This window comes from Quercus robur, chromosome 5, assembly GCF_932294415.1.
Source record: "Quercus robur chromosome 5, dhQueRobu3.1, whole genome shotgun sequence".
In the NCBI taxonomy this organism is placed as follows: Eukaryota; Viridiplantae; Streptophyta; class Magnoliopsida; order Fagales; family Fagaceae; genus Quercus; species Quercus robur.
The window spans coordinates 80,831,358-80,851,924 of NC_065538.1; the positions used below are offsets into that span (position 1 = coordinate 80,831,358).

A 20,567-nucleotide genomic window follows, 5' to 3' on the forward strand; every position below is an offset into this window, starting at 1 on the left:
TCAGTTCCATCTTTGCAAGTGAGTTTGACAATTCATAATTCTATCCTGAATTTATGTGTCTGGGCTTACCATGAGCAGATCCTATGCCCTTTCTTTAATTTCTTTGCACCTTTCATCGTGAGTCCACATTTCCTCAAAGATAAACCTCTTAGGCTTTGGTAGACCCCTTTTTTCAATCATCAAGGCAAGAAGACAATGATCTGATGCAGAGGTAGACACATGATGTACCGCGGCCTTAGGGAACATAGCTCCCCATCCTTCATTAGCTACCACATGATCAAGCCTTAACAGAGTTCTCTGGTTTCCCATTCTTTCGTTACACTATTTGAAACTCTGTCCCACAAACCCCAAGTTCGAGAGTCCACACTGCCAAAGACACTCCTTAAATGCTCTCATTTGATTCGCATCTCTGTCCAACCACCCCTGCTTCTCCTTTGGATGGGTGATTTCGTTGAAATCCTCAAATATAACCCACGGCATATCACATTGCGCATTCAAAGTTTCTATTAACTTCCAAGACACATACCTTTTGTTTGTATCGGGTTGCCCATAAAATCCTGTTGCTCTCCACGACGGCTTATCGAATTCACCATGAACCACCACATCTATATGAGAATTAGAGCAACTTTTGAACTTGATATCCAGTCCCTCTTTCCAAATCATTGTGAGTCCTCTGCTAGGGTCGTTGCTCGGTACCAAAATGCCTTGCGTGAGCTGAAGCTTTTGTTGAATACCTTTAATTTTGCTTCGGTTTGATAGACTTGATCTCAAGTTAGTTAAGATTTCATAGTCTTCATTCAATTTTCTTCTTCGCTTAGTTTCTTCTCTGTCGTAGTCTTTGCATCACCAAATCTCAGCAAAGATCACAAATTTTCATCATTAGGTAGCTATTGAATAGCTTGTACAGATAATCAAAACTCAACTTTCAAGTGGGACACTAAAATCCTCCGTATTATACTATGGGAATCCAATTTTGTGAATCAATAAATAATTTGGTATAATTAAAAATTTTGTTTGGCCAAGTGTGAGAGGCATAATACTCAGCTAAAATTAGACATACCCTTTGAAGAGTATGTGCATTAAGCCATTAAAAAGACATTGTCAAACACTTAAGGGCATTGTACAAACCCATGATTCTATGTTTATCTCTTCGTTTTCTTTGATAGGTTTTGTGCTAGAATAATACAATTTATTTTTGGGTTTGTACTAAATTAATACAAACAAACAAGCCACCTCAAAACCAATTTATGAATTCCTTCTCTCTCATTTCTCATGACCCCACCCCAGTTTCAGACCTTTTGAACTCTTCCCTATGAATCCGTACTCTCCCTTCTCTCACGATCTGCATCTGTGATCACAATTAGACCCTCTAAACGACTCCAAGGACCACCATAAAAATTTGTTCTGTATTGTAACGTATTGAGATAATAGACTTTGTGACTTTAGCTCTTGATCACCAAAATACCAACTCCATTGTTGAATAAAGACTTTTGAATCATAGGTTGATCAAAATGAAGTTTAGGCTCTCTCTCTCTAAACCTCTTGTTGAAGTCATGCTATAATAAGCCTTTTATATGATGTCATGTAGGGACTGAAAAACAATGCAGCAATTGACTTAATTAACATAATTAGATTTTGGTTTCATAATTTTCAATGCATTGAGCCACTATCAAATTCAACATCCCTCAAAAATCATCTTTCAATCGATTGAATGGATGTCTAAATTACGAATTGCGCATAAACAACAGTCTTCTTTTGAGCTTCATCTTAGGCCTATGAAACCTAGACTTGACATACATTACAAAATCAAAATATCCAAGGGTTTCAGGTGATTAGATTAAATAAGCTATTAATAAGTGAGAATAAACAGCAAACACAGTCCTGTCATTTGATTATGACGAGGATATTTACTTGAAAAATTAAAAGAACATTGTTCCTACAGTACTATCCACCACAGACTGCTTGTTTGCCTTTTAGCTTTCCTAAAAGTTCTTATGCTTGGAGCACAAGAAATTGTCTGTAGGTTACATCATTCTCTAATATGTTTCAATTATTACTTATTAGCATATGAGGCTTGCATTGCAATTATATATATATATATAGAGAGAGAGAGGTTAGGGGAAAGTACAGTCCACTGAAGTAGGCTATATTCTCTAACAATTATATTTTACTTTTGGATCACCTGGTACAAAAGGAAAGAAAGAAGAAAAAAAGAATAAGAATTATATTTGTTCTTATAAACGGAGTAAAATGTCAATTGTTCCCATAAATCCTTATAGAAGCAATTTAGATGCAGCAATCTTTACCTTTTAGCGAGCTTCAAACGTAGTTATTGTCGCATCATTTATAGAATAAAACCCCTTTCTTGTGACTGATCCCAAATCCTTGGTAGGTCTTCTGAAAACAAAAGCAGGTTGATTCGGAGAAGGAAGAGTCGTTTCACAACTTAGCATGAGAAGAATTGCCAACATTTGGTCGATCCGTTGCATCTTCTTGCACACATAAGAGCCCAATTTGAATGCATCTCAAGACTTCATGAGAAACAAATGACTCAGTAATCGACGAATCTACTATATCCAAGGCTCTATCTTCTGTCCATAGTTCCCAGACCTGTATGGTTTATAGCATTATCCAAAGGGGGTTGTATTATAAATGCAAATGGAAAAGACGGTTGTTTTTTTGTTACTTACATGCCCTATCAAAGTTAGGGAAGGGTGTGTTTGATAAGAATTGTTATTCTTCTTGCCGCTAATGATCTCCAACAATATGACACCAAACCTAAAGACATCTGATTTTGTTGAAAATTTCCCAGATATTACATACTCTGATGATATATAACCACTGCATGTGAATAGTATTAAAAATAGAGTTAAAGTTTGCATAGGCCTTCATTTTCTATATGTGTGGAAAGTGTGCAAGGCTTTGTGTGCACATGTGTACTTACTATGTTCCGATAACTCTAGTTTTCTTGTCTTGAATTTAGTCCCCTTTGAATATACGAGCTATCCCAAAATCTGAAATTTTTGGATTCATCTCACCATCTAGGAGAACATTGCTAGTTTTAAGATCCCTATGTATAATTCTTAATCTTGAGTCTTGATGAAGATACAAAATCCCACGAGTGATCCCAATAATGATTTCAAAGCGTTTCCCCCAATTAAGCAATGAACTTCTTGTATGGTCTACAATAAAATTTAACTCCAGAATACTCAAAATGTGATTAAATAGTGTAAAAATATTTGGTTGTATGTAGTCCAAAAATATTCTCTAAATATATATAATAAAAGAAAATAAAACAGATGAATGCAATAGATTTATAGAAAGAAGATGTACCAAAAATGAAGAAATCCAGGCTTTTGTTGAGCATGTACTCATAAATCAACATATTTTCTTCCCCCTGAATGCAACAACCAAAAAGCTTGACAAGATTCCTATGTTGAAGTTTTGCAATTAACATAACTTCATTTTTGAATATCTCTATTCCTTGTCCTGAACTGTTGGATAGCCTTTTTACAGCTACTTGTTGTCCATTAGATAACTGACCCTGAATCCATGATCCAAAATTAAGCTTAGTCCTAACAATTAGTTCAAAGCAATAGAATTCAATGCCACAATCTGATTCTTCAATAACTTATGTCTATGTAAATCATTTTCCTGTATTCACACTCACACAATAATGGAAATTGAAAAAGAAAGGAAAATATGCAAGATATCAACATTCAACGATGCCATTACAAATTGTAACTTTACCTTAAAAACAGAACCAAAGCCACCTTGCCCTAGTTTGTTGATTGGAGAGAAATTGTCAGTGGCAGCAACTATGCAGCTTAGATCAAAGATCAATAAATCTAGATGTCTACTATTCTCCTCCAGCTCATTTCCCTCGAAATAGCCCATGGTACGAGTAAAAAGTAATGATTGATTGTGCAATTTTCTCTTCACTGTCCTAAAACATATTGACAGACATTGCTGACTATAATTTTGCAATTGAGCATTTATATAATTGAGCAATTGAGCATATATATATATATATATATATTCCTCTGCGTTTGTGTGAACAAAACAATGGAAGTGATTTTGTTACCTTTTGTTTTCCTCTTCTTTGCTTTTCTTTTTTTTAGGGGGATGTTTTCCTCTTCTTCATTAGGCATATATAGGCTATCAAGCATACCAGAAACAATGTCACCATAACAGAAATTATTGTGATAGCCAGCTGCCTCTTGTGGCCAAGAAAACCATTGGACTTCCTTGTGTAAGTAGCTGAAGGACAAAAAAACAAAAAACAAAAAAATGAGTCCACAATTTGTAATGTGAAATAGGCAGAAATCAAAATTTTCGAAAAATGCAAGCAAGTGGAGAAGGCCACCTAACTCAGTTGCATCTACACGTACATTTAGATCCCATCTTACATATGAATTCTCCGAAACGTCAACCAATTCACCATACCATTCCAAGCAACGGGTCCCCTTCCCATCAATATTCATGCTGATAAAAGCTGTGCAAGAGCAATTTCTCAAGCATGCCTGCTCGCACTCTGAGCTACTCATACTCATGTCCATCCAAACTGCATTAAATGAATCAGGGCCCTTCAAACGCTCCACCTTCACAAACCCTTCTCCATCCCCACACATCGACAACCCCAACTGCTTCCTCACACACCCCCCAGAACCATCTCTGTGATACCAATTATTCCGAGACTTGGGTACATACCCTGGCAAACACGTACACTCAAACTTATTAACATTGTCATCACACTCAGAACCACATTTACCGTAGGCACCACAGTGTCTATAGTTGTCACACCGGTATTTAGGTGCTGACCAGAATTCCTTCCATTGAAGGTCACCATCATTCCACATAAGTTTCTGGATTAATCCAGAGTTGCCAACCACTATTTTAGAAATGATAGAGGGGTCATCAAAAAAGTAGTTGTAAGATACCTCATCTTCATTGTTAACAGAATAATACATAAAACCCGATGAGGCTGTTGCTGCTAATGATGATGTGTGCCACAGCCATGGACCTGACCGCCAATATAAGGTCGAACCCTTATACAAGATGACTTGTGGAGAGCCAGTAGGATTCATCTTATAGAAGTAGGCCCCAGTTCCAGGGTCATCTCGTGACTTCCAAGATGTCAAGAACCTGTCTAACCCAGTTATCCGATTCAACCCAAGCCTCATGCCTGGAAGCAGTGTGTCTGTAGGATGATCAAAGCTTTGCCATATAACCTTTTTGTTATTGCCTTGGACCAATACCAGATTTCCTGAATCTTGAAGCTGTGCAACAGAGGAGGTTGTCCCCTGGACAGACACATTTGTAGACCAAAGAAGACAGTTAGAACTGTCTTGGAGGACAAGGTTTCCATACTGGTTGATGGAGAGAACACCGGAGGAATCAATAATGGGATCATTCCTGTTTGCCACCCACACTATAGTTTGATTTGCCACTTTGACAAACCAAATACCAAGGTACTGGTAGCTAGAATTTCCGGGACTGCAGAAGCCTAAGGTGAAATTATTTTTGTTGGAAATCAAAGACTGGCCATCCTTGATGGATTGGTCTGGTGTTAAGGTGTCAACAGAAGTGCAAAATGGGAAGAAAAGCACGATCAGAATCAATGGCATGACCATGGTTTGAGCATACATTTTTTTTGGAGGGCTGGTGGGTGGGCATGAAGTCTTCCTACCAAGAGAGAGAGAGAGAATTATGAAGTCTTCTCTTTCTGATCCCTATCTCTGACTAACTGTTTCTTTTAGTACCACACGCCTCTCTTTTTTCAAAAAAAGAAGCAGCCTATCAAAAAGGATTTTGCTTCAAGTCAATAAGCCAACCATCACAAGTCAGCCAGAATTGCATCAAGCATCAATTTTTCAGTGAAGGCTTTTTTTTTCCTACCTAAAAATGCAAATTAATTATCCCAGTACCTAATCTTAAATATCTTACTGTTTAGTTTTAGAGCAATTTCATGGATGGCTTGAACATCGTGTTAAAATATCATTTAACTTTTAGCACATACTTGAGTAACTGATAGTTTGATGAGGATGGTAATGGCATTTATGTTGTCCAGAAAATTGGCTGAGATTGGTGTATTGGGATCTAAAGTGTTATCAAGGCAGAGCTAACTATCCTGATGCCTGAGCTGGTAATTGGTAATTTATCATCATGACTGATCTTTGGCCAAGCTTGATTCCCGGAGCATTCTGCTGTTCTTTGGCTAACCTCATTTCAAAAAATCTTAATGGCTTTCATGAATCAACCTACTACCAGTTGATTATAGCCTTTACAGTCTAGTACACACTATGCAATGTACCAAATGCTTTGATTGTATCCAAAAAGAAAAGTAAGAAAATGATGTCTTAAAAGGAAATAAAAATGGGACAAATAGGGAAAAAATAATACAGCTAATTAGAAGCACAATTTTTAAATTTTAAAGACTATATGGATTCCCAACCAAGTATATGAGATCAAAGTATGTTCTATCGCATGTAAGCCTTAAGTACAAGGTAGTGGACAAGGCAAACTGTATTGCATAACTAAAACACATGGATTATCCTACTATATCACCCATCCATTGCAAAATTTGTTATATGAAGAAAGCAGATGTAGAGAACTTCAAACAACAGGCATCTTTACTTTAGAAAAAAAAAAGAAAAAAAAAAATCAAAACATTTTTTCCCTTGTTTTTTTGGTGGATAAGAAGCATGATTTCCAAACATTGTAAAAGGACTTGCAAAGTCAGAATAATTCTAAAAATTCTTTCAATCGCACAAACACAAAAAGACTAAAAGTAAAATCACAAATATCTTCAGCACTCAAGCAATAAGCAATTTGGCATGTATCTATTATATAACAAATGATTCATCTTTGGGCCCAAAGTGAGTAGAAACACCAATGCTAATCAAACTTAATTTTAAGATATGAATTACATAGATAGCAATAGTCAGAAAAATGAATTAAAAAATGGCGTGATTACTGATTAGGTAGCCATAGAATTCCTTGGCCCTTAAGACCCATGGTGACTTTGACAGCATCACCAAGCTCCTTCACACCCTTTAGCATAAGTGATAAGACTAAAAAGACCGGGCCTAAACCCCGAATTTTAATATCTTCGGCCGCATAGTTTCTTTCTTTCTCCAGCTCAATCTACTACCAATCCAAATCACACACACATACAAAAACACAAACACATAACAAAAACAAATAAATAAATAAATCACATGCACACAAATAAAACACAACACACACAGAAAAGTGTCGGACAACAATAGAGGGAGTACTCTAATAGACTCCCTACTGTGTGCCTGAAGTGAAAGTAATCTTAAAAACATGAGTTGAACTTAGAATCCCACATTGAGTACTTAAAATCCTGACTTTCATGTGAAATCTGTTACTTTTTAAATAAAGGCGAAAACCCTTTTCCCATTTCTTTTTTTGACCACGATACCAGAAGAGAATAGGAAAGAAATCCTACCCTCTTCTTCTTCCTTTTTTTTTTTTTTTTTTTTTTCTTCTACTTGTCTTCTTCTTCTCTTCTTCTCCCGGTGGCTTTCGGTCCTGCCAATCTGCCTTCCCTTTTATATTTGTGTGCTGTACAGGTAATGTACTTGTCAACCTCCTTGCTCTTCCTTAAATGCCACGTCCTCTGTTTTAAATTTTTTTGTTTGTTCTGTTTTAAAATTTGAATTATTTCTTTGTTTTGTTTTTGAGAGCCCCACGGTTAACTAACAATAAAAATAAAATGTTCTAGCTTTTTAAGTTTTAACCCTCTTAAGTGGATTTCAGTTAGTTCAATTAGTAAAAAAATTTATGATTGAATAAGAGATCTGAAATTCAATCTATGCCTACATTAAAAACAAATTAGTGTCTTTATATATATTAACCATCTTCCACTGTTCCACCTACTAACATTAACATCTAGGTTTTTTTTTCTTCATATTATTACTCTTATTATATTTTATAAATGATTGAACTGATACTTATTATTATTATTATTATTATTATTATTATTATTATTGTTATTATTATTATTATTATTATTTGGGCTTAAAGATTACATGTTAGTTGAAATATGTACTTATACCTTTTTTAAAACCCTTAATAATTTATATGGTTTTTTTAATTAATAATATATTTTATTTTATTATAAAATAGTGGTAACTTCGAAAAACCCCGAAATGGTATGACAAAATAGGCTGGTACCAAAACATTTCGTTCCAATGAGTAAACCAAAACGGGTCCAAAATGGTATTCATAACATTGGACCCCATAGATTTTTTTTTTGAATTCTTCTATCTTTTAAATTAAGGAGCTTATCTTTATCACCAAAAAATAAAAAAAAAAATAAAAATCTCACACTTCTAATTTGAAACCTATCATTATTATAATAATTAAAAAAATGTACATGAGCTCTATTGCCTTATCATTATCCAAAAAAAAAAAAAAAAAAAATCTATAAATTCTACACGTTATTTTTTTAAAAAAAAGATTTTAAAGAAAAAAAGTAGAAATGGTCTCCCAAATATTTATTTTTTAGTATTTTGAAAATTGTTCTTAAAAATGGGAGCCAAACACAGATAATGTAACAATTATTATCTAAAAACTAGTTTCAATTTCAATTTTTTTGAAAATTGTTTTCATACTGTTTTGAAAATAAAAACAAAGATCCTCTTACCAAACAAGCCTTAAGATTTCATAGACTTTGTTCTATTTTCTTCTTTGCTTAGTTTCGTTTGGATTAAAGAGGAGAGAGGGAGAGTAGAGTAGAGTATGACCAAAATTAGCTTATTTTCAGTTAATTCTATTTTACTCCCCTTTTCCCCCCCTCAATCCAAACGGACCCTTAGTTTATTCTCTGTTTTAATCTTTGCATCACCAAATCTCAGCAAAGATCACAAAATTTCATATATTATTAGATTACTATGGAATAGCTTATACAGATAATCAAAACTGAACTTTCAAGTGGGACACTAAGGGGGTGTTTGGATCATCAATTTCCATAATTTATAACTCTATTTCCATAACTCATAACTCAAAAATGGTGGAACCCATAGCTAGAATTCCGTTTGGCACCACTATAACTCTATTTCCATCACTCAATTCTCTGATTTTTGAGTGATGAGTTATAGAAACTAAAAACACATTTTAGCTGTTTCATTTTCTATAACTCATAATTCAATGACATTTTTTGTAATTAAACACACATGGAGGACCCACTAATCATAACTCAGCCGCACCCCTTTTGACCAATCTACCTTATTTATTTATTTATTTTCTTGGGTTCGGTCTCAGGTGTCTTCCTTTTTTCTTTTCTTTTTTCACTAGGTTCGGGTGATCTGGGTTTTTTTTTTCCTAGTTCGGGTTTCTGGGTACTGAAAAAAAAAAAAGAAAAAAAAAATGAAACTGCACCGAGTGACAGGTATGGGGCCCACAAACAATGTGAAAAATATTGAGTGATAGCAAGTGAGTGATAGTGCCAAACGGGTATGGTATTTTAAAGTGATGAGTGATGAGTGATGGAAATTGAGTGATGAAAAAAAGTCATCCACACAGCTCCTAAAGTCCTTCATATTATACTAGGGGAATCCAATTTTTTGAATCAATAAATAATTTGGTAAAATTAAAAAATTCTGTTTGGCCAAATGTGAGAAGCATAATACTTCGCTAAAATTGGACATACCTTTTAAAGAGTATGTGCACTAAAGATGACTAGCAAATATCAATTCAACCGCTATACTGTTATATATTTAAAAAGACATTGTCAAACACTTGAGGTTAATTATTTGATCACAAGTGTCCAGATTTCATAATTGATATATAAACCCAAATGACCCTTGGTGACTTTGACAGCATCAGCAAGCTCTTTCACACCCTTTATCACAAGTTATAAGACTAAAAGGACGGGGCCTAAACCCCAAATTTTATATCTTAGGCCGCATAGTTTCTTCTCCAACTGTGAATCCCCTTTTCCCATTTAGGAATGGTGCGGTAGTAAGGTGTTAGACAAGAAGACCAAGACAATATCGTTTTAGGCCCAACAGAAGCAACATAATAAATGTACGTAAAAATATAAATATATATATATATATATATATAAAATAAAAAGGCTAAAATGCTAATTGAACCCAAATTTGGTATTCCAATTCTTTAAATTTAGTTTCATTCAATTGAGTCCATTAATTTTTGAATTTATTCAATTCAAGTATTTTGTCCAATTTTATTTTAAAAAAATTTTTATTAAAAAAATATTATTCTCACATGAAAAAAAAATCTATAAAGTTATTTATTAATTTTATAAATTTTATGTGATTTTTTTTTTCAATTTTTTTTCCATTAGTTAAATTTTTTATTTAATGATTTTTTTTTATTTTTTTTTTTACAAAATTGGGCAAAATGTCTACATTGAATAAATTTCAAATTTATAAAATTCGATTAAATGAAAATAAAGTTAGATAACTGAATTTCAGTCATACTTAAAAGACATAATTTGCATTTCAGATTAATAATAATAATAATAAAAATTAAACAGTGATGTTTCTTATTAGGCTTCACGTGCCGTCATTAAAACAGAGGCACTGGTCCACATGATATTACTACTGATACAAAAGATGACATTTAATAAAGCTTTTTAAATATATAGCACCAAATGGTGATATCTTATGTAACCGTTATAGTGAGTTCATTAAAAAGGCTATTATGAGTCGGTTCAGTTTGCTAGAGTTGGTCTTAAAGTTAGTTAAGATTTCATAGTTTTCGTTCAATTTTCTTCTTTGCTTAGTTTCTTCTCTGTCATAATCTTTGCATCAACAAATCTTAGCAAAGATCACAAATTTTCATCATTAGGTAGCTATTGAATAGCTTGTAAAGGTAATCAAAACTGAACTTTCAAGTAGGACATTAAAATCCTTCATCCTTCATATTATAATAAGGGAATCAAATTTTGTGAATAAATAAATAATTTGGTAAAATTAAAAATTATGTTTGACCAAATTTGAGAAGCATAATACTTATCTAAAATTAGACATTCCCTCTGAAAAGTATATGCATTAAGCCACTAAAGATCAATAGCAATTCAACCATATACTGTCAAATAGTATTTAAAAGGACATTGTCAAACACTTGAGGTTCATTAATTGAACACAGGTGGCCAGACTTCATAATTGACATATAAACCCGTAGGACCACTAGCACCTTCCCATGGCAGACCCGGCGCCGCCATCTTCTCCTCGACTTCCAAGACTGCAAACATAATTTTGCACCAGACAAACCCATGATTCTGTGTTTCTCTCTTCATCCATTTCATCTTCGTTTTCTTTGATAGTTTTCGTGCAAGATAGCCTAGATTAATACAATTAATTTTTGGGTTTGTGCTAAATTAATACAAACAAACAAGCCACCTCAAAACCAATTTACGAATTCCTTCTATCTCATTTCTCATGACCCCAACCTAGTTTCAGACCTTCTGGACTCTTCCCTATGAATCCCTTCTCCCCCTTCTCTCATGAGCTGCATCTGTGATCAAAATTAGACCCTCTAAACGACTCCAAGGATCACCATAAAAATTTGTTCTCTGCTGCAACGTATTGAGATAATACACTCTACTTGATCACCAAAATACCAACTCCATTGTTGAATTAGAAAAAAAAATGGCAACCACACTCATTAACACAAACAGCTCTCAAGCAATAAACAATAGTAAGAAATATGAATTAAAGAATGGCATGATTAAGTAGCTATAGAATAACTTAGGACCCATGTTGACTTTCACAGCATCGAGGCTCAGAGAGAGAGGCTGTGAGAGTGTATCTTCGGTCCAGTTCGGTCCTTATTTATCTTCAAATGAAACGGTAACGTGTCCACAATTCACATGATATTGGGCTTGTTTGAATAAGCTGTTTGAAAATGAGCGTTTTTAAAATTTGCGTTTTGAAAAACACAATTTTAAAAATTATATTAAAACGTTTGGTAAAATTTGTATATAGTATTAGTCTAAAATTATTGTTTTGATGCAAATTACCAAAAAGGACTGGAAAAGACTTAATTCTGATAATATTATTCTATCATATTTGAAGTAGCTCAAGAAAATAATAATAATAATAATAATATTCACTTTCCCTCTAGCCTTTTCTTTAAATAAAAAAAATATTATTATCAAAAGCAAAAACTAAATTAAAATAACCCCAATTACTTTCTCTTTCCCCAAAGCTAATATCAACCACAAACCTATCAAATATATATATATATATATAGCAACCACAAATAATGAAAGTGAAAAAGAGATAGCAGAGAGAGAGAAACACGATATTTCCTTCACAGTTCACATGGACAGCTTTTTATTGCAAACATGGAAAAAGGAGCTAGTGGACATGTTGTTCCTGCAAGTGGTGCTTTCTTAATACTACAACAATTAAGCTCTTTTTTGTTGTGTCAACATTCTCTACTGCTGTTCCAACATCCGCCTGAGACCTTGAGCACAGTGTGGTCGCTGGAAAGTCAGGGAGGTGAGGTTATTTGCTGGCCGGTGATTTTGTCATTTAGCAAATGCGTGAGGGTATATCAGGTATTCAAGCCTTAAAAAGTATTACAAGATCTGCATTTTAAGTACCGTTTTCAAAAAGTTGGCTGAAACTCCAGTTTCAAAACGTGATATTTTGCGTTTGAAAGAACGCAATTTCTAGTAAAATTACAGTGCCAAATGCACACGTAGGGTGTGTTTGGATAGAACTTATTTTGTTGAAACTGAAAACTGAAAACTGAAAATACTGTAGCAAAATAATTTTTAAATGTGTGAATAGTGCTGTGGGACCCATTTTTAATGAAAAAATTGATAAAAAATGAAATTTGTGGGTCTGTGAACAGTGCATATTTGCACTGTTCACTGCAGAAGTCAACATTTGCGGTTACTGTTCATTGAACAGTAACCGCAACACACAAAACGCGTGAAAACCAAAAAAAAAATAAAAAAAAGGGAACAAACGCAAACGCAAACGTGGAAGAAACGCGGATCCAAACATTGCCGTATTCGCGTTTTTAATCAAAACGCGCGTTAAGGCTTTTGAAACAGCCTATCCAAACGGGCTCATTAATTGATACTAACAATGACATTTAATAAAAGCCATTTAAATGTATTGTACCTATTTCTCCAAAAAAAACAAAAAAAGTTTTGTGCCAAAAATGATGTCGTCACCTTATGTAGCCATTAGATTCCAGAGCCTCACTATCGAAGGTATACAGTTGCTCCACCACAGCCAGTGGATTTTGAAATAAGAGAAAAGGCAACATTACTTGCGTAGAGAATCTAGGCTTCCTAGTATGTGTGCTCAATGGGAAAAAGTCTTTGAAAGGTTTCTGCCATCAATGAGTAAAGGTTTTAATAAATAATTTATTTTGAACTATTTTGTAAGGTAAACTAATTCTAAAGCATTAGGTGGGAACTTCTGTTATCAAAATATTTTCCTTTTAATTTTATCTTCTCTCTGAAATTTGCAAAAAAAGAAAAAAAAAAAGAAAAAAAAAAAAAGAACATATTTCGTCATCCTAAATAAGGAGGAGGTTGTGCGAGCTCACTAATTGGTAAATTGTTTTACCACAAATTTGACAAAGGATTTTCTGGTCAACCCAAAAATATTTTAAAATGAAACAAATATTGAAAAATATGGAAAACATTTTCTTGAAAAGCAAACAAAGTGAGGGCAATCCTTCAACCAAATGGAATCTCTCTTGCTGAGGTTTTTTAAACGGGTTGATTTACACTTTGGGCCTTTTGTTGTCATATTAATTCCGCCACAATAGGCCACCCTGACTTGCAATGAAGTTTGTGTCAATGATGGCCAATTTTGTGTGCCCAAGAACTTCGATCTTTCCATAGTACATGGTCTTGAAGGCCATTAAAAAAAATAATAATAATAATATATAAGAAAAAAGAAAAGTTTTAAAATTATCTTAGCTTTCAAACTAATTAAATTTGTTGTTCCTTGTGAGCTTTTATATATAAATATTTAAACTTAACATACTAACATATAAATAGATATACACACATGTATTTATTTAGTAGTTTATGGTTTCTATAAATTATAAATTACATAATTCAATGAGTTCATGTATATGTATATGTTGATGTTAATGTTTATGTTTGTGTGTGTGTCTTGAGAGAGAGAGAGAGAGAGAGAGAGAGAGAGAGAGAGAGAGAGAGAGAGATTATGGTTTCTACTTTTGGCACTACCTTTCTTTCAAACTAGAAGTAGAAAGACCATGCATATGACAATCACCTTGGGAACGTTGCACCGTCGAGCCAACTTTTGTTTGTAGCATCAACTAATTGATTGCTTAAGCAAACCAAAGAAATTGAATTTATTCTTGCACCCAAATGTCCATTGCCTTGAGAAAGTTGAACGGAAATAGAACTTCAACAAAATGTGAGACTAAGTACAATTAAGTTGCTGGGGTCCTAGCTACAAATTTTCAATCAACTTCCGTAGTCCTCAGATTCAACTCAACATTTTTTTTTTCTCGATCTTGCTAATCTGTCAAATCAAGTAATTTCAAAATGCTTGAATTAGTACATTAAAACAGCAATATAGTAGACACTGTATAAAATTTACTCTTGCACAAATCAAAAGAAATATGAGGTGCTTTTTCTTGTCCTTATTCTCTGAGGCAAGGAATGTTTTTCTCTTTGAAGAGTTTCGAGCGGCAAGGTTTAAACTAGAAGAAACCCAATTAGAGAGCGCAGGCCATAAACTAGTAATAGAATAGATGAGAGATTCTTAGTTTAGATTGGTAAAGTTTTACACACCTTCCAATCTGTTAGGAAACTTGATATAGAAAGCCAATGAGCTGGCTATTCCTTTAAATCCAGCGGGGTGTAATTCTGTGTTGTATATCTAGGGTATAACTCCAATGAATGATTCATATATTAGACCGTACAAATTCAAGATAGCCAAGGTCATTAACTTAATAACCTTGAGAATGTTACGCCATCTTTGGAGCCAACTTTTGTTTTTAGCATCAACTAATTGATTGCTTAAGCAAACCAAAGAAATTGAATTTATTCTTGCACCCGAATGTCCATTACCTTGAGAACATTGTACGGAAATAGAGGTTCAACAAAATTCGAGACAAAGTAGATTTAAGTTGTTGGGGTCCTAGCTACAGATTTCAATTAACTTCCATAATCCTTAGACTTGACTTAACAATTTTTTTCTTGGTCTTTTTAAACTGTCAAATCAAGTAATTTCATTAAAATAATACTTTCATCCATTTATCTTTCAAATTATTTTGAAAAGATTTAATTCCATGTTTTATCTTTCTTTCATTGCAGACCTTTTTCGCCAGCTAAAATAGTGAGCTTTCACACAAATACACCATTAATAGTTATATTAATAAGTTAGTGAGAAAAATATATTAAATAAGAAATAGAATTTTAAATCAAAGATAAAAATACAATTAACATAATTTAAAAACTATTATTAAATATCATTAAATTTTTCTTCATAAATTTTTATATACAAATATTTAAAATTTAGTTATTAAAATACATACGAACTCATATTGTTGTTTTTCTCTAATAAATTATTAAATTGCGATATTTAGTATGTGAGTTTGTGTTTATGCTTACGTTAATGTTTATGTTAATGTTTGCTTGTGAGAAATATATATACACTTTTGGTACTAGCCTTTATTTTAAAAAAGAAGTAGACTTATCACTCACATGACAATCAAATTGAGAACGTTGGGCAACAAAAGTACTTCCCAAGCGTATTTAAGAGAGGCATAGCCAAGTAAATGTTCCAAAATAGTCCCTATAGGGAAAAATTCAGCAACTATATTAACCATATTAGTGAATACTTAAATCCCTTAAGAAACCAATTAAATTTTAATATTTTCCAATATAATTTTTTTTTTAATTTATGTCCTAAATAACTTTCTAAGTGATATTAACTAACGAATTAATTCCCCAAAAAATAAAACATTAAGGGCACGTTTGGTATACTATTATGGTTATTACAATGTAATAGGAACCAAGATAACAAGGAATGAAAGAAGCTATAATGGAATAAGCATTCTTATTCACCGGTTTGGTTACAATAACTTAGTAATATGACAGAATGATACTATTTTTAGTCAAATTTCCTAAAGTACACTTTTTAAAAAATTATATATTTACCCCTTTTTTTTGTTTAAATTGTATAGCATTTGTCATTATAATTTGATGGATTGATTAATATTTTCGTAAATAGTTAAAATGTATGTAAAAAAATTGATTACATATTATATAGGTTAAAAATTAATATGGATACTAGTTTATAGTATATGAATATAGATATAAGGAACAATTTTTCTTTTAAAAGAAAATTTAAATCAAATTGTAAAAATGAAATACATGACATCTAGCATGCAAGTTCTTTTCGATAATGTTCACTGTCATTCTACTGTGCAATCTTTGAAGAAAGAACTAAGAAGAGTACAAAACAATGGAGGAAGAAAAAAATTTATTAAAGAAAAAAAAGACAGAAAGTATGTGAGAGGACAAAGCCATATTTTGTTAGGGAAAAACCACTCGTGTCATTAACTTTAAAGTTTAAAAAACTATCTGAATTCCCAACCAAGCATATATATATATATATATATATATATATATATATGAGATCAATGTATATTTTATCTGGAATTAGGCATAAGTACAAGGTTGTGGACAAGGTAAACTGTATTGCACAACCAATACACATGAATTTATAATGTTTTGGGAAAATTGCACTTTAACCCACATGTGGTTTGGCCCGTTTTAACAGTGCCTTCCCGTGGTTTAAAAGTTGTCACTTAACCCACCTGAGGTGGCCTTCGTTAGACCCCCGTTACCCACCTCTGCCTTTTCACCGTTAAAAATAGGGGTAAATGTGTCTTTTTCTTTATATTTTATGTCTCTCTCCTCTTTTCTCTCATTCTTCTTCTTCTTCACAATCAAAACCCAGAAATCCATTTGAACATACACCCACAGATTCGCTAGCCTTCCACTGCTAAATCCAAAAATTGACTACTTAATTCTTCATAAAACAATCACAAAATAAAATACAAAAATTAAGAATAAATGGTATCCACCAGTTTGCTGGATTCTATCTTTACCCTAGGCTTTCTCTCTCTAAAACTCTAACCCCTTCTCCTTTGCTGGATTCTCTAAAAAAAAAAAAAAACCCAGATTTGCAAGTAAAAGAAAAAAAAACAAAACAAAACCCAGCAAAGACCAGCAAGGCAACAGACAATGGAGATCTGTTCCTTTCACGCATCGTTCGACTTTCGAAACCATCTCCATGGAAGAAGATCTCAAAAACAAGGTAAAGTCCGACCTAGAATTTGAACATAATTTCTGAATGAAAAATTAAAGAAATTCACTGAAACTAGTAAATTAATCGCATTCAAAATTCACTCTTTCAGTTACAGCAATTTTTTTCTTTTCCTTTTGTTCAGTTTCTCAGAAAACAAACAGAGAATGAAGAAATAGAATTTCAATAATCTCTTCGAAATCAACTGAAGCAAGTAAACTAATCATATTTAAATTTCATTGACACAATAACCTTTTATTCCTTTTCCTTCATTTTCTCAGGAAACAAACAGAGAATAAGGAAATAAAATTTCCAAAATCTTTCCAAAAACTTTGAAGAAAGCAACCGAAACTAGCAAACTAATCAAACTTAAATTCTCACTAACACACACTAACTTTCTATTTTCCTTTCCTTCAGTTTCTTAGCAACCAATCAGAGAATAAAGACACCGAATTTTTGCAATCTCTCTAAAAGCTTATGTTATTATTATTATTTTTTCCTTTTTTTTAGTAAATTGTTTCCAATTCCATTAACACAAAAGAAAATTATATTTTCCTTTTGGTTTTCTCAGAAACCAAATAAATGATTATAAAATGAGAGATAATTTCTAGGGTTTTAGTAAGTTTCATTTTTTTTTTTTTTGAGTGTTTATTCAGCGTTACCTGTAAAGCGACTTTGGTGAAGTTGCAGGAGTAGATGAAATTGGTAGTGGGGACAATTTCATATTTAGATTCCAAGTCCATGGCCGAAGATCAAGTTGATATGGAGGAAATGGGTTTGGGGTTCTAAGGTAGAGAGACAGAGAGAGCTCGTTCCTTTTTTTTAGGATCTATTTAGATTCTAATTTTGGCTTATATAGTAAAGAAGATTTTCTAACGAAAAGGCCAGAGGTGGGTTATGGGGGTCTAACGAAGGCCACCTCAGGTGGGTTAAGTGATAACATTTAAACCACGGGTAGGCACTATTAAAACAGGCCAAACCACAGGTGGGTAAAGTACAATTTCCCCTAATGTTTTTTGTTGACCCTTTAATAGTGTAATAGTCGTCAAAAGCTTTGTAATTCAGTGGCATAACAATTCAAAACCTTATTATTGTAGCTAGTGAATTATCAAAAAAATATTTATGTATAGTTACCTCATTTATTGTACCATACTCGAATCCAATGAAAAATCTGCTATATGAAATTACGAAAAAAGCAGATATAGAGAACTTTATACAACTGGCATTTTTACTTTTTTTTTTTTTTAATAACTTTCTTTCCCTAGTATTTTGGTGGATAAGAAGCATAATATTTGCAGTAATTTCCATTCATTGTAAAGGACTTGTATGTCTGAATAATTCAAAAAATCTCTTTCAATCACACAAACGCAAACAAACAAAAAGTAAAATCACAATTATCTCCAACACTCAAGCAATAAGCAATAGTAAGAAATGTGAATTAAAGAATGGCGTGATTAAGTAGCTATAGAATACCTTAGGACTATTTGTTTTGAGCAGGTACACTCTAATAGGACTAAACCTTCTAGCCGATTCCAATGACCACCTAGATTTGTGCTCTGCATCAACATACTAGGATTATAGACTCTGTGCCTTCAGCTCTTGTTTACCATAAGACCAACTTCGTTCTTGAATAAAGATTTATGAGACATGAGTTGAATATCATTAACTTTTAACAGATATTCATGGTAAGAAATTGAGTAATTCTTAGGTACTCTTGGAACATGGTGAATGGTGCTATTTTCTCTCACATTCATGTTGCTGTCCACTCATTAAATTCATGGTAGGATCCACTATGAATTTGAGAGAAGAGAACACCATCTCATTATACTCCTGGAGTACCTAAGAATTTTCTCTAGAAATTTGGCTAAGATTGACATATTGGGATATAAAGAGTTATCAAGGCATATGACCAAATACTTTGGCTTTCGCTAGTAATTGGTAATTTAGCATCATGACTGATGTTGTTAGGATATATATGATTCAATGTTAGAAACATATGTTACTATTTTATGTAATTGACTAATCCTCTGACAAAATGCACTTTACTTGTAATTGGGTAGATCTAGGATGTGTTTAATACTTCAAGGAACAAGGTTTCAAGTTCAAGTGCTAAAGCCATGTAAGTCTATCTAAGAATCAAGTGAGAAAGTGCTAGATTTTAAAGCTCGATAGCTAGCTCAACAGCTAGCATCTATCGAGGTTTAAAAGCTATTTCAGCCCATGGCTCGATAGCTAGCTCGATAGATGGCTATCAATCGAGATTTATGAAACTCAATTTTTCAGAGTTGTTTTTCATCCAATCCATGGGTATATGTTTGGGTTTTCTTTTCTCACAACCCTAAACATATATAAGGATCATTTTAAGGGCTGTCTAAGGTTGTGCAAGTGTGAAGCAAAGTTTGTTCATGCAAATTGTGACCAAAGATAGAATTTGCCCTAGTTCATCTTTCTCTTGAAGAAGCTGTTGTGTTTGTACACCGTAGGGTTTTGTGACCAAGGAGTTTCTTGATCTTTATCATGTGATGAACTGAAGAACTTTGTACCTAACATCTTTCTCAAGTAGGTGATTAAGTCGTATACTGGGATTCGTGCGTCTATTGGTTAGTCATGTACTAGGAGCCATGCATTGAAAATGAGAGACTGTCACTACATAACAAGTCCAATTAGGTATTAGGGTAAGGGTTCAACTATAGGTTGGTATAAGGTACTAGGATTCCTTCACTTGTAACCGCTTGTTGTGATAATAGTAGATTCTTGGGAGTGGTGACCTTAAAATCACTCGGTGGGGTTTTTTCCATGTTGGTTTTCCCCATTCGAAAACAAATCACCCGTGTCAAATTTAATTTCTGTTACATTTAGTTTAATTGGTAATTTGTTTGTGCTGCCACGCATATTGTATGTTAATCTGATTAATTAATCAACTTGGCTAATTAATTGGTTAATCTATTACAAGGGGTCAATACATTCTTGGCCTATCAGATGTCACTAATCTTAATTCCTTGAGCTTTGTGTTGTTATGTAGCTAACCTCATTCCAGAAAAAAGTCAGTGGCTTTCATAAGTCAACCTATTACTAGTTGTCTATGGGTTCATTTGAAAATAGCTTATTTAACTGAAATAGAAAACTTTTTGCTTAAAGTGTAGGGAAAAAAAAAAGTTTAAAGTTAGTTGAATAGTATAATGGGACCCATGAATAATACAAAAAAAAAAAAAAAAAAAAAACTAGAAACTAAATAAGCTGAAGGAAATA

General features: G+C 33.1%; 1 protein-coding gene and 1 pseudogene across 5 annotated transcripts in view; both read right to left on the reverse strand.

Moving 5' to 3' along the window:
• The window catches only part of LOC126727320 (G-type lectin S-receptor-like serine/threonine-protein kinase RKS1), a 164,319-nt gene that overhangs the window by 14,577 nt on the left and 129,175 nt on the right, over positions 1–20,567 (reverse strand). For 3 of the 5 annotated variants that reach the window (XM_050432916.1, XM_050432917.1, XM_050432904.1), the window contains one exon: positions 1,864–2,306. The exons of 1 other annotated variant lie outside the window; for it this stretch is intronic. The gene's annotated coding sequence lies outside the window, so the exon portion shown is untranslated. Of the gene's footprint in view, positions 1–1,863; positions 2,307–20,567 lie in introns of those variants that run through there. One more of the 5 variants, XM_050432907.1, reaches the window with a different exon arrangement.
• Positions 1,864–7,470, reverse strand: LOC126727323 (G-type lectin S-receptor-like serine/threonine-protein kinase RKS1; annotated as a pseudogene).